This window comes from Oncorhynchus keta, chromosome 7, assembly GCF_023373465.1.
Source record: "Oncorhynchus keta strain PuntledgeMale-10-30-2019 chromosome 7, Oket_V2, whole genome shotgun sequence".
In the NCBI taxonomy this organism is placed as follows: Eukaryota; Metazoa; Chordata; class Actinopteri; order Salmoniformes; family Salmonidae; genus Oncorhynchus; species Oncorhynchus keta.
The window spans coordinates 19222997-19241226 of NC_068427.1; the positions used below are offsets into that span (position 1 = coordinate 19222997).

At 45.3% G+C, this 18230-nt stretch overlaps 2 long non-coding RNA genes across 3 annotated transcripts; both read left to right on the plus strand.

Moving 5' to 3' along the window:
• The first annotated feature begins 5275 nt into the window (after nt 1–5275).
• On the plus strand, nt 5276–10150 carry LOC127931276 (uncharacterized). 2 transcript variants are annotated; one of them, XR_008140592.1, is made up of 3 exons: nt 5276–5345; nt 7967–8044; nt 10042–10150. It is a non-coding gene; the product is annotated as an uncharacterized LOC127931276 (long non-coding RNA). The 2 variants fall into 2 exon arrangements; XR_008140593.1 differs by lacking the exon at nt 5276–5345 and adding an exon at nt 7663–7732.
• A 5365-nt stretch (nt 10151–15515) lies between these two features.
• LOC127931075 (uncharacterized) lies at nt 15516–15972 on the plus strand. Its single transcript, XR_008139694.1, has 3 exons — nt 15516–15566; nt 15597–15716; nt 15830–15972. It is a non-coding gene; the product is annotated as an uncharacterized LOC127931075 (long non-coding RNA).
• The last annotated feature ends 2258 nt before the right edge of the window (nt 15973–18230 follow it).

The following is an 18230-nucleotide window of genomic DNA, read 5'->3' on the forward strand; positions in this document are numbered from 1 at the left end:
ATAGTCCTACAGGGGAGAGGTCTGTTGGTACTCTGTTATATAGTCCTACAGGGAGAGGTCTGTTGGTACTCTGTTATATAGTCCTACAGGGGAGAGGTCTGTTGATACTCTGTTATATAGTCCTTACAGGGAGAGGTCTGTTGGTACTCTGTTATATAGTCTTACAGGGGAGAGGTCTGTTGGTACTCTGTTATATAGTCCTACAGGGGAGAGGTCTGTTGGTACTCTGTTATATATAGTCCTTGGTACAGGGGAGAGGTCTGTTGGTACTCTGTTATATAGTCCTACAGGGGAGAGGTCTGTTGGTACTCTGTATATAGTCCTACAGGGGAGAGGTCTGTTGGTACTCTGTTATATAGTCCTACAGGGAGAGGTCTGTTGGTACTCTGTTATATAGTCCTACAGGGGAGAGGTCTGTTGATACTCTGTTATATAGTCCTACAGGGGAGAGGTCTGTTGGTACTCTGTTATATAGTCCTACAGGGGAGAGGTCTGTTGGTACTCTGTTATATAGTCCTACAGGGGAGAGGTCTGTTGATACTCTGTTATATAGTCCTACAGGGAGAGGTCTGTTGATACTCTGTTATATAGTCCTACAGGGGAGAGGTCTGTTGATACTCTGTTATATAGTCCTACAGGGGAGGTCTGTTGGTACTGTTATATAGTCCTACAGGGGAGAGGTCTGTTGGTACTCTGTTATATAGTCCTACAGGGGAGAGGTCTGTTGGTACTCTGTTATATAGTCCTACAGGGAGAGGTCTGTTGATACTCTGTTATATAGTCCTACAGGGGAGTTGGTAGTCTGTTGGTACTCTGTTATATAGTCCTAAGGGAGAGGTCTGTTGATACTCTGTTATATAGTCCTACAGGGAGAGGTCTGTTGGTACTCTGTTATATAGTCCTACAGGGGAGAGGTCTGTTGGTACTCTGTTATATAGTCCTACAGGGGAGAGGTCTGTTGGTACTCTGTTATATAGTCCTACAGGGGAGAGGTCTGTTGGTACTCTGTTATATAGTCCTACAGGGGAGAGGTCTGTTGGTACTCTGTTATATAGTCCTACAGGGGAGAGGTCTGTTGGTACTCTGTTATATAGTCTTACAGGGGAGAGGTCTGTTGGTACTCTGTTATATAGTCCTACAGGGGAGAAGTCTGTTGATACTCTGGTATATAGTCCTACAGGGGAGAGGTCTGTTGGTACTCTGTTATATAGCCTTACAGGGGAGAGTTATGTTGATACTCTGTTATATAGTCCTACAGGTGAGAGGTCTGTTGGTACTCTGTTATATAGTCCTACAGGGGAGAGGTCTGTTGATACTCTGTCACAGTCTTACAGGGGAGAGATCTGTTGGTACTCTGTTATATAGCCTTACAGGGGAGAGTTATGTTGATACTCTGTTATATAGTCCTACAGGTGAGAGGTCTGTTGGTACTCTGTTATATGATCCCACAGGGGAGAGGTCTGTTGATACTCTGTCACAGTCTTACAGGGGAGAGGTCTGTTGGTACTCTGTTATATAGTCCTACAGGGGAGAGGTCTGTTGGTACTCTGTTATATAGTCCTACAGGGGAGAGGTCTGTTGGTACTCTGTTGGTACTCTGTTGATACTCTGTCACAGTCTTACAGGGGAGAGGTCTGTTGGTACTCTGTTATATAGTCCTACAGGGGAGAGGTCTGTTGGTACTCTGTTATATAGTCCTACAGGGAGAGGTCTGTTGGTACTCTGTTATATAGTCCTACAGGGAGAGGTCTGTTGATACTCTGTTATACTCTTACAGGGAGAGGTCTGTTGGTACTCTGTTATATAGTCCTACAGGGGAGAGGTCTGTTGGTACTCTGTTATATAGTCCTACAGGGGAGAGGTCTGTTGATACTCTGTTATGTAGTCCTACAGGGGAGAGGTCTGTTGGTACTCTGTTATATAGTCCTACAGGGAAGAGGTCTGTTGGTACTCTGTTATATAGTCCTACAGGGGAGAGGTCTGTTGGTACTCTGTTATATAGTCCTACAGGGGAGAGGTCTGTTGGTACTCTGTTATATAGTCCTACAGGGGAGAGGTCTGTTGGTACTCTGTTATATAGTCCTACAGGGAGAGGTCTGTTGATACTCTGTTATATAGTCCTACAGGGGAGAGGTCTGTTGGTACTCTGTTATATAGTCCTACAGGGGAGAGGTCTGTTGGTACTCTGTTATATAGTCCTACAGGGGAGAGGTCTGTTGGTACTCTGTTATATAGTCCTACAGGGGAGAGGTCTGTTGGTACTCTGTTATATAGTCCTACAGGGGAGAGGTCTGTTGGTACTCTGTTATATAGTCCTACAGGGGAGAGGTCTGTTGGTACTCTGTTATATAGTCCTACAGGGGAGAGGTCTGTTGATACTCTGTTATATAGTCCTACAGGGGAGAGGTCTGTTGGTACTCTGTTATATAGTCCTACAGGGAGAGGTCTGTTGGTACTCTGTTATATAGTCCTACAGGGGAGAGGTCTGTTGGTACTCTGTTATATAGTCATATAGGGGAGAGGTCTGTTGGTACTCTGTTATATAGTCCTATAGGGGAGAGGTCTGTTGGTACTCTGTTATATAGTCATACAGGGGAGAGGTCTGTTGGTACTCTGTTATATAGTCCTACAGGGAGAGGTCTGTTGATACTCTGTTATATAGTCCTACAGGGGAGAGGTCTGTTGGTACTCTGTTATATAGTCCTACAGGGGAGAGGTCTGTTGGTACTCTGTTATATAGTCCTACAGGGAGAGGTCTGTTGGTACTCTGTTATATAGTCCTACAGGGGAGAGGTCTGTTGGTACTCTGTTATAGTCCTACAGGGAGAGGTCTGTTGATACTCTGTTATATAGTCTTACAGGGGAGAGGTCTGTTGGTACTCTGTTATATAGTCCTACAGGGAGAGGTCTGTTGGTACTCTGTTATATAGTCCTACAGGGGAGAGGTCTGTTGGTACTCTGTTATATAGTCCTACAGGGAGAGGTCTGTTGATACTCTGTTATATAGTCTTACAGGGGAGAGGTCTGTTGATACTCTGTTATATAGTCTTACAGGGGAGAGGTCTGTTGGTACTCTGTTATATAGTCCTACAGGGGAGAGGTCTGTTGATACTCTGTACACATATAGTCTTACAGGGGAGAGGTCTGTTGGTACTCTGTTATATAGTCTTACAGGGGAGAGTCTGTTGATACTCTGTTATATAGTCTTACAGGGAGAGGTACTCTGTTATATAGTCCTACAGGGAGAGGTCTGTTGGTACTCTGTTATATAGTCCTACAGGGGAGAGGTCTGTTGATACTCTGTCACAGTCTTACAGGTGAGAGATCTGTTGGTACTCTGTTATATAGCCTTACACGGGAGAGTTATGTTGATACTCTGTTATATAGTCCTACAGGTGAGAGGTCTGTTGGTACTCTGTTATATGATCCCACAGGGGAGAGGTCTGTTGATACTCTGTCACAGTCTTACAGGGGAGAGGTCTGTTGGTACTCTGTTATATAGTCCTACAGGGGAGAGGTCTGTTGGTACTCTGTTATATAGTCCTACAGGGGAGAGGTCTGTTGATACTCTGTTATATAGTCCTACAGGGGAGAGGTCTGTTGGTACTCTGTTATATAGTCCTACAGGGGAGGTCTGTTGGTACTCTGTTATATCTGTTGGTACTCTGTTATATAGTCCTACAGGGGAGAGTTATATAGTCTTACAGGGAGAGGTCTGTTGGTACTCTGTTATATAGTCCTACAGGGGAGAGGTCTGTTGGTACTCTGTTATATAGTCCTACAGGGGAGAGGTCTGTTGATACTCTGTTATATAGTCCTACAGGGGAGAGGTCTGTTGGTACTCTGTTATATAGTCCTACAGGGGAGAGGTCTGTTGGTACTCTGTTATATAGTCCTACAGGGGAGAGGTCTGTTGGTACTCTGTTATATAGTCCTACAGGGGAGAGGTCTGTTGGTACTCTGTTATATAGTCCTACAGGGGAGAGGTCTGTTGGTACTCTGTTATATAGTCCTTCTGTTGGTACTCTGTTATATAGTCCTAGTCCTACAGGGGAGAGGTCTGTTGGTACTCTGTTATATAGTCCTTACAGGGGAGAGGTCTGTTGGTACTCTGTTATATAGTCCTACAGGGGAGAGGTCTGTTGGTACTCTGTTATATAGTCCTACAGGGGAGAGGTCTGTTGGTACTCTGTTATATAGTCCTACAGGGAGAGGTCTGTTGATACTCTGTTATATAGTCCTACAGGGGAGAGGTCTGTTGATACTCTGTTATATAGTCCTACAGGGAGAGGTCTGTTGGTACTCTGTTATATAGTCCTACAGGGAGAGGTCTGTTGGTACTCTGTTATATAGTCCTACAGGGGAGAGGTCTGTTGGTACCTCAGGGACTGTTGGTACTCTGTTATATAGTCCTACAGGGGAGAGGTCTGTTGAGTTATATTGTCCTACAGGTGAGAGGTCTGTTGGTACTCTGTTATATAGTCCTACAGGGGAGAGGTCTGTTGATACTCTGTCACAGTCTTACAGGGGAGAGATCTGTTGGTACTCTGTTATATAGCCTTACAGGGGAGAGGTCTGTTGATACTCTGTCACAGTCTTACAGGGGTGAGGTCTGTTGGTACTCTGTTATATAGTCCTACAGGGGAGAGGTATGTTGGTACTCTGTTATATAGTCCTACAGGGGAGAGGTCTGTTGGTACTCTGTTATATAGTCCTACAGGGAAGAGGTCTGTTGGTACTCTGTTATATAGTCCTACAGGGGAGAGGTCTGTTGGTACTCTGTTATATAGTCCTACAGGGGAGAGGTCTGTTGATACTCTGGTATATAGTCCTACAGGGGAGAGGTCTGTTGGTACTCTGTTATATAGTCCTACAGGGGAGAGGTCTGTTGAGTCACAGTCTTACAGGGGAGAGGTCTGTTGATACTCTGTTATATAGTCTAACAGGGGAGAGGTCTGTTGGTACTCTGTTATATAGTCCTACAGGGGAGAGGTCTGTTGATACTCTGTTATATAGTCTTACAGGGGAGAGGTCTGTTGGTACTCTGTTGGTACTGTTATATAGTCCTACAGGGGAGAGGTCTGTTGGTACTCTGTTATATAGTCTTACAGGGGAGAGGTCTGTTGATACTCTGTCATAGTCTTACAGGAGAGGTCTGTTGGTACTCTGTTATATAGTCTTACAGGGAGAGGTCTGTTGGTACTCTGTTATATAGTCCTACAGGGGAGAGGTCTGTTGGTACTCTGTTACATAGTCCTACAGGGGAGAGGTCTGTTGGTACTCTGTTATATAGTCCTACAGGGGAGAGGTCTGTTGATACTCTGTCACAGTCTTACAGGGGAGAGGTCTGTTGGTACTCTGTTATATAGTCTTACAGGGGAGAGGTCTGTTGGTACTCTGTTATATAGTCCTACAGGGGAGAGGTCTGTTGGTACTCTGTTATATAGTCCTACAGGGGAGAGGTCTGTTGGTACTCTGTTATATAGTCTTACAGGGGAGAGGTCTGTTGGTACTCTGTTATATAGTCCTACAGGGGAGAGGTCTGTTGGTACTCTGTTATATAGTCCTACAGGGGAGAGGTCTGTTGGTACTCTGTTATATAGTCTACAGGGGAGAGGTCTGTTGGTACTCTGTTATATAGTCCTACAGGGGAGAGGTCTGTTGGTACTCTGTTATATAGTCCTACAGGGGAGAGGTCTGTTGATACTCTGTCACAGTCTTACAGGGGAGAGATCTGTTGGTACTCTGTTATATAGCCTTACAGGGGAGAGTTATGTTGATACTCTGTTATATAGTCCTACAGGTGAGAGGTCTGTTGGTACTCTGTTATATGATCCCACAGGGGAGAGGTCTGTTGATACTCTGTCACAGTCTTACAGGGGAGAGGTCTGTTGGTACTCTGTTATATAGTCCTACAGGGGAGAGGTCTGTTGGTACTCTGTTATATAGTCCTACAGGGGAGAGGTCTGTTGGTACTCTGTTATATAGTCCTACAGGGGAGAGGTCTGTTGGTACTCTGTTATATAGTCCTACAGGGGAGAGGTCTGTTGGTACTCTGTTATATAGTCCTACAGGGGAGAGGTCTGTTGGTACTCTGTTATATAGTCCTACAGGGGAGAGGTCTGTTGGTACTCTGTTATATAGTCCTACAGGGGAGGGGAGAGGTCTGTTGATACTCTGTTATATAGTCCTACAGGGAGAGGTCTGTTGATACTCTGTTATATAGTCCTACAGGGGAGAGGTCTGTTGGTACTCTGTTATATAGTCCTACAGGGGAGAGGTCTGTTGGTACTCTGTTATATAGTCCTACAGGGGAGAGGTCTGTTGATACTCTGTTATATAGTCCTACAGGGGAGAGGTCTGTTGGTACTCTGTTATATAGTCCTACAGGGGAGAGGTCTGTTGGTACTCTGTTATATAGTCCTACAGGGGAGAGGTCTGTTGATACTCTGTTACAGTCTTACAGGGGAGAGGTCTGTTGGTACTCTGTTATATAGTCCTACAGGGGAGAGGTCTGTTGGTACTCTGTTATATAGTCCTACAGGGGAGAGGTCTGTTGATACTCTGTTATATAGTCCTACAGGGGAGAGGTCTGTTGGTACTCTGTTATATAGTCCTACAGGGGTTGGAGGTCTGTTGATACTCTGTTATATAGTCCTACAGGGGAGAGGTCTGTTGGTACTCTGTTATATAGTCCTACAGGGAGAGGTCTGTTGGTACTCTGTTATAGTCCTACAGGGGAGAGGTCTGTTGATACTCTGTTATATAGTCCTACAGGGACTGTTATATAGTCCTACAGGGGAGAGGTCTGTTGATACTCTGTTATATAGTCCTGTTACAGGGGAGAGGTCTGTTGGTACTCTGTTATATAGTCCTACAGGGGAGAGGTCTGTTGGTACTCTGTTATATAGTCCTACAGGGGAGAGGTCTGTTGGTACTCTGTTATATAGTCCTACAGGGGAGTCAGTCTTACAGGGGAGAGGTCTGTTGGTACTCTGTTATATAGTCCTACAGGGGAGAGGTCTGTTGGTACTCTGTTATATAGTCCTACAGGGGAGAGGTCTGTTGGTACTCTGTTATATACAGGGGAGAGGTCTGTTGGTACTCTGTTATATAGTCCTACAGGGGAGAGGTCTGTTGGTACTCTGTTCTTATCTGTTGGTACTCTGTTATATAGTCCTACAGGGGAGAGGTCTGTTGGTACTCTGTTATATAGTCCTACAGGGGAGAGGTCTGTTGATACTCTGTCACAGTCTTACAGGGGAGAGGTCTGTTGATACTCTGTTATATAGTCTTACAGGGGAGAGGTCTGTTGGTACTCTGTTATATAGTCCTACAGGGGAGAGTTCTGTTGATACTCTGTTATATAGTCTTACAGGGGAGAGGTCTGTTGATACTCTGTTATATAGTCTTACAGGGGAGAGGTCTGTTGGTACTCTGTTATATAGTCCTACAGGGGAGAGGTCTGTTGATACTCTGTCACAGTCTTACAGGGGAGAGGTATGTTGATACTCTGTTATATAGTCTTACAGGGGAGAGGTATGTTGATACTCTGTTATATAGTCCTACAGGTGAGAGGTCTGTTGATACTCTGTTATATAGTCTTACAGGGGAGAGGTCTGTTGGTACTCTGTTATATAGTCCTACAGGTGAGAGGTCTGTTGGTACTCTGTTATATAGTCCTACAGGGGAGAGGTCTGTTGATACTCTGTCACAGTCTTACAGGGGAGAGGTCTGTTGGTACTCTGTTATATAGTCCTACAGGGGAGAGGTCTGTTGGTACTCTGTTATATAGTCCTACAGGGGAGAGGTCTGTTGGTACTCTGTTATATAGTCCTACAGGGGAGAGGTCTGTTGGTACTCTGTTATATAGTCCTACAGGGGAGAGGTCTGTTGGTACTCTGTTATATAGTCCTACAGGGGAGAGGTCTGTTGGTACTCTGTTATATAGTCCTACAGGGGAGAGGTCTGTTGGTACTCTGTTATATAGTCCTACAGGGGAGAGGTCTGTTGGTACTCTGTTATGTAGTCCTACAGGGGAGAGGTCTGTTGATACTCTGTTATATAGTCCTACAGGGGAGAGGTCTGTTGGTACTCTGTTATATAGTCCTACAGGGGAGAGGTCTGTTGGTACTCTGTTATATAGTCCTACAGGGGACAGGTCTGTTGGTACTCTGTTATATAGTCCTACAGGGGAGAGGTCTGTTGATACTCTGTTATATAGTCCTACAGGGGAGAGGTCTGTTGGTACTCTGTTATATAGTCCTACAGGGGAGAGGTCTGTTGGTACTCTGTTATATAGTCCTACAGGGGAGAGGTCTGTTGATACTCTGTCACAGTCTTACAGGGGAGAGGTCTGTTGGTACTCTGTTATATAGTCCTACAGGGGAGAGGTCTGTTGGTACTCTGTTATATAGTCCTACAGGGGAGAGGTCTGTTGATACTCTGTTATATAGTCCTACAGGGAGAGGTCTGTTGATACTCTGTTATATAGTCCTACAGGGGAGAGGTCTGTTGGTACTCTGTTATATAGTCCTACAGGGGAGAGGTCTGTTGGTACTCTGTTATATAGTCCTACAGGGGAGAGGTCTGTTGGTACTCTGTTATGTAGTCCTACAGGGGAGAGGTCTGTTGGTACTCTGTTATATAGTCCTACAACTCTGTTATATAGTCCTACAGGGGAGAGGTCTGTTGGTACTCTGTTATATTGTCCTACAGGGGAGAGGTCTGTTGGTACTCTGTTATATAGTCCTACAGGGGAGAGGTCTGTTGGTACTCTGTTATATAGTCCTACAGGGGAGAGGTCTGTTGGTACTCTGTTATATAGTCCTGTTACAGGGGAGAGGTCTGTTGATACTCTGTTATATAGTCTGGGGAGAGGTCTGTTGGTACTCTGTTATATAGTCCTACAGGGGAGAGGTCTGTTGGTACTCTGTTATATAGTCCTACAGGGGAGAGGTCTGTTGGTACTCTGTTATATAGTCCTACAGGGGAGAGGTCTGTTGGTACTCTGTTATATAGTCCTACAGGGGAGAGGTCTGTTGGTACTCTGTTATATAGTCCTACAGGGGAGAGGTCTGTTGATACTCTGTTATGTAGTCCTACAGGGGAGAGGTCTGTTGGTACTCTGTTATATAGTCCTACAGGGGAGAGGTCTGTTGATACTCTGTCACAGTCTTACAGGGGAGAGGTCTGTTGATACTCTGTTATATAGTCTTACAGGGGAGAGGTCTGTTGGTACTCTGTTATATAGTCCTACATGGGAGAGGTCTGTTGATACTCTGTTATATAGTCTTACAGGGGAGAGGTCTGTTGATACTCTGTTATATAGTCTTACAGGGGAGAGGTCTGTTGGTACTCTGTTATATAGTCCAACAGGGGAGAGGTCTCTTGGTACTCTGTTATAGTCTTACAGGGAGAGGTCTGTTGATACTCTGTTATATAGTCTTACAGGTGAGAGGTCTGTTGGTACTCTGTTATATAGTCTTACAGGGGAGAGGTCTGTTGATACTCTGTTATATAGTCTTACAGGGAGAGGTCTGTTGGTACTCTGTTATATAGTCTTACAGGTGAGAGGTCTGTTGGTACTCTGTTATATAGTCCTACAGGGGAGAGGTCTGTTGATACTCTGTCACAGTCTTACAGGGGAGAGGTCTGTTGATACTCTGTTATATAGTCTTACAGGGGAGAGGTATGTTGATACTCTGTTATATAGTCCTACAGGGAGAGGTCTGTTGATACTCTGTTATATAGTCTTACAGGGGAGAGGTCTGTTGGTACTCTGTTATATAGTCCTACAGGGGAGAGGTCTGTTGGTACTCTGTTATATAGTCCTACAGGGGAGAGGTCTGTTGGTACTCTGTTATATAGTCCTACAGGGGAGAGGTCTGTTGGTACTCTGTTATATAGTCCTACAGGGGAGAGGTCTGTTGGTACTCTGTTATATAGTCCTACAGGGGAGAGGTCTGTTGATACTCTGTTATGTAGTCCTACAGGGGAGAGGTCTGTTGATACTCTGTTATGTAGTCCTACAGGGGAGAGGTCTGTTGATACTCTGTTATATAGTCCTACAACTCTGTTATATAGTCCTACAGGGGAGAGGTCTGTTGGTACTCTGTTATATTGTCCTACAGGGGAGAGGTCTGTTGGTACTCTGTTATATAGTCCTACAGGGGAGAGGTCTGTTGGTACTCTGTTATATAGTCCTACAGGGGAGAGGTCTGTTGGTACTCTGTTATATAGTCCTACAGGGGAGAGGTCTGTTGATACTCTGTTATATAGTCCTACAGGGGAGAGGTCTGTTGGTACTCTGTTATATAGTCCTACAGGGGAGAGGTCTGTTGGTACTCTGTTATATTGTCCTACAGGGGAGAGGTCTGTTGGTACTCTGTTATATAGTCCTACAGGGGAGAGGTCTGTTGGTACTCTGTTATATAGTCCTACAGGGGAGAGGTCTGTTGGTACTCTGTTATATAGTCCTACAGGGGAGAGGTCTGTTGATACTCTGTCACAGTCTTACAGGGGAGAGGTCTGTTGGTACTCTGTTATATAGTCCTACAGGGGAGAGGTCTGTTGATACTCTGTTATATAGTCCTACAGGGGAGAGGTCTGTTGGTACTCTGTTATATAGTCCTACAGGGGAGAGGTCTGTTGATACTCTGTCACAGTCTTACAGGGGAGAGGTCTGTTGATACTCTGTTATATAGTCTTACAGGTGAGAGGTCTGTTGGTACTCTGTTATATAGTCCTACAGGGGAGAGGTCTGTTGATACTCTGTCACAGTCTTACAGGGGAGAGATCTGTTGGTACTCTGTTATATAGCCTTACAGGGGAGAGTTATGTTGATACTCTGTTATATAGTCTTACAGGGGAGAGGTCTGTTGGTACTCTGTTATATAGTCCTACAGGTGAGAGGTCTGTTGGTACTCTGTTATATAGTCCTACAGGGGAGAGGTCTGTTGATACTCTGTCACAGTCTTACAGGGGAGAGATCTGTTGGTACTCTGTTATATAGCCTTACAGGGGAGAGGTCTGTTGATACTCTGTTATAGTCTTACAGGGGAGAGGTCTGTTGGTACTCTGTTATATAGTCCTACAGGGGAGAGGTATGTTGGTACTCTGTCACAGTCTTACAGGGGAGAGGTCTGTTGGTACTCTGTTATATAGTCCTACAGGGGAGGTCTGTTGGTACTCTGTTATATAGTCCTACAGGGGACAGGGGAGAGGTCTGTTGATACTCTGTTATATAGTCCTACAGGGGAGAGGTCTGTTGGTACTCTGTTATATAGTCCTACAGGGGAGAGAGGTACTCTGTTATATAGTCCTACAGTCTGTTGTTGTACTCTGTTATATAGTCTTACAGGGGAGAGGTCTGTTGGTACTCTGTTATATAGTCCTACAGGGGAGAGGTCTGTTGGTACTCTGTTATATAGTCCTACAGGGGAGAGGTCTGTTGGTACTCTGTTATATAGTCCTACAGGGGAGAGGTCTGTTGATACTCTGTTATATAGTCCTACAGGGGAGAGGTCTGTTGGTACTCTGTTATATAGTCCTACAGGGGAGAGGTCTGTTGGTACTCTGTTATATAGTCCTACAGGGGAGAGGTCTGTTGGTACTCTGTTATATAGTCCTACAGGGGAGAGGTCTGTTGGTACTCTGTTATATAGTCCTACAGGGGAGAGGTCTGTTGGTACTCTGTTATATAGTCCTACAGGGGAGAGGTCTGTTGATACTCTGTCACAGTCTTACAGGGGAGAGGTCTGTTGGTACTCTGTTATATAGTCCTACAGGGGAGAGGTCTGTTGGTACTCTGTTATGTAGTCCTACAGGGGAGAGGTCTGTTGATACTCTGTTATATAGTCCTACAGGGGAGAGGTCTGTTGATACTCTGTTATATAGTCCTACAGGGGAGAGGTCTGTTGATACTCTGTTATATAGTCCTACAGGGGAGAGGTCTGTTGGTACTCTGTTATATTGTCCTACAGGGGAGAGGTCTGTTGGTACTCTGTTATATAGTCCTACAGGGGAGAGGTCTGTTGATACTCTGTTATATAGTCCTACAACTCTGTTATATAGTCCTACAGGGGAGAGGTCTGTTGGTACTCTGTTATATAGTCCTACAGGGGAGAGGTCTGTTGGTACTCTGTTATATAGTCCTACAGGGGAGAGGTCTGTTGGTACTCTGTTATATAGTCCTACAGGGGAGAGGTCTGTTGGTACTCTGTTATATAGTCCTACAGGGGAGAGGTCTGTTGATACTCTGTTATATAGTCCTACAGGGGAGAGGTCTTTGGTACTCTGTTATATAGGGAGAGGTCTGTTGGTACTCTGTTATATAGTCCTACAGGGGAGAGGTCTGTTGGTACTCTGTTATATTGTCCTACAGGGGAGAGGTCTGTTGGTACTCTGTTATATAGTCCTACAGGGGAGAGGTCTGTTGGTACTCTGTTATATAGTCCTACAGGGGAGAGGTCTGTTGATACTCTGTCACAGTCTTACAGGGGAGAGGTCTGTTGGTACTCTGTTATATAGTCCTACAGGGGAGAGGTCTGTTGGTACTCTGTTATATAGTCCTACAGGGGAGAGGTCTGTTGATACTCTGTCACAGTCTTACAGGGGAGAGGTCTGTTGATACTCTGTTATATAGTCTTACAGGGGAGAGGTCTGTTGGTACTCTGTTATATAGTCCTACATGGGAGAGTTCTGTTGATACTCTGTTATATAGTCTTACAGGGGAGAGGTCTGTTGATACTCTGATATATAGTCTTACAGGGGAGAGATCTGTTGGTACTCTGTTATATAGTCCTACAGGGGAGAGGTCTGTTGATACTCTGTCACAGTCTTACAGGGGAGAGGTATGTTGATACTCTGATATATAGTCTTACAGGGGAGAGGTCTGTTGGTACTCTGTTATATAGTCCTACAGGGGAGAGGTCTGTTGATACTCTGTCACAGTCTTACAGGGGAGAGGTATGTTGATACTCTGATATATAGTCTTACAGGGGAGAGGTCTGTTGGTACTCTGTTATATAGTCCTACAGGGGAGAGGTCTGTTGATACTCTGTCACAGTCTTACAGGGGAGAGGTCTGTTGGTACTCTGTTATATAGTCTTACAGGGGAGAGGTCTGTTGATACTCTGTTATATAGTCCTACAGGGGAGAGGTCTGTTGATACTCTGTTATATAGACCTACAGGGGAGAGGTCTGTCAAACTCCCAACCCAATTTTGTTACACTCAAAAGAAGTGTGGAGAATATTACACAAGATATGTGGAATTTTACATCTATAACAAGAATACTCATCATCGTGGCACAATCCTAGGCTAAAGACATGAAACAAATCTGTGTACTGGAAACAGTGGCTAATGAAAGGAATTCATACTATAGGTGATCTGTAAAATGAAGATGTTTTAATGTCATACTCAGATTTGGTACAAAAATATGATGTGAGAGAAATATTTCTGGAAATATTTACAATTGAGAGAATGTTTGTTAACAGGCTATCAACAAATTCCAGGAAAGGACCCAATAGCTGTGTATTTGGAATTACCCAAACATAAAGCAGCCATTTTTGACTCAATAGTTAGTCATCTGCAGAGTGAACACTGTAAAAACCTCAGAATAATATGGCAAATTGACCTTAAGTGTGAAATTGAGGATGATACCTGGTTGAAGATCTTGTCCAGCTCAGGGAGGAACATAAGGGAAGCGAGTGGGAAACTTTCTCAATACAAAATACTACATAGGTTTTATTGGACCCCAACAAGGCTTCATATCTGTGTTGGAAATGTCATAAAGACACTGGGACATTTTTACACGCAATATGGGAATGTGCATTAGTGCTACCAAATATCTGGAGGAATGGTTTGAGATAACAATTCCAGTTTCACTGAGAATATGTCTCTTGGGCAATAGAACTGAGTTACCTAATGTAACACGTGAGAAATTTGCACTGATCACTGTGGGTATCGTTATAGCAGCTAGAGTAATCGTTAGAATTTGGAAGGGTCATGCCACTCCTACTCTGAAACAGTAGATAGAATCAATGTTGGAGGTAGCATAGTATGAACACATGTTTGCTAGGATCACTGGTAGAATTGACAATTCTAGAAGCTGGATACGTTTCTAATACTGGGAGGTGATGACTTATGCTTGTGAACCCATTTAGTTATGTACTGTAGCTTGTGAGATACTATTTGACTGTGTATGTGTGCTATGTTGGAGGATATGTCTTGATGTCATGCTCAATGTTTTTATGCTGTACAATGTTTTATTTGACACTTTTATTAGTTTGTTTGTCACGAATACCACCGAAGGTGGCTCCCCTTCCTGTTCGGGTGGCGCTCGGCGCTCGTTGTCGCCAGTCTACTAGCTGCCACCGATCCCTTTTTCCTTTTCGTTTGTTTTTGTCTAATTGTTTTCACCTGTTCCTTGTTGGGGTTTTGGGATGGGTGTTATTTAAGTTTGTTTAGCCCGCTGGTGATTGTGCGCGCTTGAGGTTATTTTACGTTAGTGGTGTTTGTGTACTTTTGGGTTTTCGCTGTCTGGTATTTTGGTAACAGTGGTTTTGGGTTTGTTGCGCCTGTGTTTTGGGCTTCACCCATGTTTGTACCTGTTACTGTGCTTGAGGACATTAAAGTGTTTTTTCCCCGTCTACCTTCTGCTCTCTGCGTCTCCACACCCATCACTCTCCCGTCTACCTTCTGCTCTCTGCGTCTCCACACCCATCACTCTCCCGTCTACCTTCTGCTCTCTGCGTCTCCACACCCATCACTCTCCCGTCTACCTTCTGCTCTCTGCGTCTCCACACCCATCACTCTCCCGTCTACCTTCTGCTCTCTGCGTCTCCACACCCATCACTCTCCCGTCTACCTTCTGCACACCCATCACTCTCCCGTCTACCTTCTGCTCTCTGCGTCTCCACACCCATCACTCTCCCGTCTACCTTCTGCTCTCTGCGTCTCCACACCCATCACTCTCCCGTCTACCTTCTGCTCTCTGCGTCTCCACACCCATCACTCTCCCGTCTACCTTCTGCTCTCTGCGTCTCCACACCCATCACTCTCCCGTCTACCTTCTGCTCTCTGCGTCTCCACACCCATCACTCTCCCGTCTACCTTCTGCTCTCTGCGTCTCCACACCCATCACTCTCCCGTCTACCTTCTGCTCTCTGCGTCTCCACACCCATCACTCTCCCGTCTACCTTCTGCTCTCTGCGTCTCCACACCCATCACTCTCCCGATGTTACATTGTTTGTGAAAAAAAATACTAACTTTATTTTTTTTTAAGAATAAAAAAAAAAGGTATTGAGTCAATAAGTATTCAACTCCTTTTTTATGGCAACCCTAAATAAGTTCAGGAGTAAAAATGTGCTTAACAAGTCACATAAGTTTCATGGACTCACTCTGTGTGCAGTAACAGCGTTTAACATGATTTTTGAATGACTAACTCATCTCTGTACCCCACCATATTGGAAGGCAAGGTCCCTCAGTCGAGCAGTGAATGTCAAAGACAGATGCAGCCACAAAGACCAGGGAGGTTTTCCAATGCCTCGCAAAGACCAGGGAGGTTTTCCTATGCCTCGCAAAGACCAGGGAGGTTTTCCAATGCCTCGCAAAGACCAGGGAGGTTTTCCAATGCCTCGCAAAGACCAGGGAGGTTTTCCAATGCCTCGCAAAGACCAGGGAGGTTTTCCAATGCCTCGCAAAGACCAGGGAGGTTTTCCAATGCCAAAGACCAGGAGGTTTTCCAATGCCTCGCAAAGACCAGGAGGTTTTCCAATGCCTCGCAAAGACCAGGGAGGTTTTCCAATGCCTCGCAAAGACCAGGAGGTTTTCCAATGCCTCGCAAAGACCAGGGAGGTTTTCCAATGCCTCGCAAAGACCAGGGAGGTTTTCCAATGCCTCGCAAAGACCAGGGAGGTTTTCCAATGCCTCGCAAAGACCAGGGAGGTTTTCCAATGCCTCGCAAAGACCAGGGAGGTTTTCCAAAGCCTCGCAAAGAAAGGCACCTGTTGGTAGATGGGTACAAATACAAAAAAGCAGACATTGAATACCCTTTGAGCTTGGTGAAGTTGTTCATTACACTTTCGATGGTGTATGAATACACACAGTCACTACAAAGATACAGGTGTCCTTCATAACTCAGATGCCGGAGAGGAAGGAAACTGCTCAGTGATTTAACCATGAGGCCAATGGTGACTTTAAAACAGTTACAGAGTTTAATGGCTGTAAAAGAGAACAATTAGGATGGATCAACAACATTGTAGTTACTCCACAATACTAACTTAATTGACAGAGTGAAAACATTCCAAAACATGCATCCTGTTTTCAACAAGGCACTAAAGTAATATTGCAAAAAATGTGGTAAAACAATTAACGTGTCATCCTGAATACAAAGTGTTAACACTGGTTCCAGTGTGTATATGATCCCACTCTTTCAATGTTGATTCTAACACTGGAGAATTTGCTGTGCAGCATGGCACTTTACTAGTTTAAACCATGTGGGATCTAACTCAGATTATATGATTAACCACAATATACCCATTATGGATCATATACTACACTGTACTGGACACTCGCTTAGGACACAGATCTCTGCCTACGCACTCTCTATATTCTACACTACACTGCTCTATACTGCACAACATGCTCATTGTTATCCCCCATGAAAGGCTAGTATAGCAGTAGGTCAAGGTCCCTAGACACCTCCACAAGTTACCCAAGAGATCTACAGTCACTGAGGGTCCAGGACTAGAGAAAGGGCTGGGCCTGGGCTAGAGAAAGGGCTGGGCCAGGGCTAGAGAAAGGGCTGGGCCAGGGCTAGAGAAAGGGCTGGGCCAGGGCTAGAGAAAGGGATGGGCCAGGGCTAGAGAAAGGGCTGGGCCAGGGCTAGAGAAAGGGCTGGGCCAGGGCTAGAGAAAGGGCTGGGCCAGGGCTAGAGAAAGGGCTGGGCCAGGGCTAGAGAGAGATGGGCCAGGGCTAGAGAAAGGGCTGGGCCAGGGCTAGAGACAGAGATGGGCCAGGGCTAGAGAAAGGGCTGGGCCAGGGCTAGAGAAAGGGATGGGCCAGGGCTAGAGAAAGGGATGGGCCAGGGCTAGAGAAAGGGCTAGGCCAGGGCTAGAGAAAGGGCTGGGCCAGGGCTAGAGAAGGGCTGGGCCAGGGCTAGAAGGGCTGGGCCAGGGCTAGAGAAAGGGATGGGCCAGGGCTAGAGAAAGGGATGGGCCAGGGCTAGAGAAAGGGCTAGGCCAGAGCTAGAGAAAGGGCTGGGCCAGGGCTAGAGAAAGGGCTGGGCCAGGGCTAGAGAAAGGGCTGGGCCAGGGATAGAGAAAGGGCTGGGCCAGGGCTAGAGAACGGGCTGGGCCAGGGCTAGAGAAAGGGCTGGGCTAGGGCTGGGCCAGGGCTAGAGAAAGGGCTGGGCCAGGGCTAGAGAAAGGGCTGGGCCAGGGCTAGAGAAGGGCTGGGCCAGGGCTAGAGAAAGGGCTGGGCCAGGGCTAGAGAACGGGCTCAGCCAGGGCTAGAGAAAGGGGCTCAGTTAGCTGGAGGTTGTTTTGGACCCCATGGCAGTGTAAAAGGCTCATAATCAGAGAGTGAAAAATGCCATTTATTCAGTGTTTTGATGACCAAATATTTCCACAAGGGGGCAACATAAATGACTAAATCCAAATTGTAAATAGATTTATACGGACATACCTATATAGCCTATGGTTTACAGTATGAATAACAACTAATAAATGTATCACACGTAACGGTGTTACTTAGCTCATGCTTTGCTATCTAATTGCTATCATGTTCAGTCATGAAGACTTGTCATGACTTTTCCATGCAAAATAACTCATATATAATGTTAGCCTTTCTATAATGACCATTGATCAATGTCTGGTCACAAGTGAAAAACTTTAAACTGACCCTCCATAACTTGATACTGCAACACGTCACCTGATACGGTATCATGCATATACTCTAACTGTAATCTTGTTTTACAGGATTAGTGGCTCCATGTGCAGGATTGCAAAACAACACATTGCTACTAAACATGCAATCACACTAGCTTATCTCAGTATATCATGTCCAAATTATATACTACAGTAGGTCAAGACAATTGGAGCAGGTGTCGTTCTAGGACAAAGATCATGTGTGGTCCCTCTCTCACCCCTGACATCAGAATAAAATTATCCAGAGTAGGCTAGGCTGCAACCCGTAGGCGGAGTCGGCTCAAATGGGTTGGTCTCCC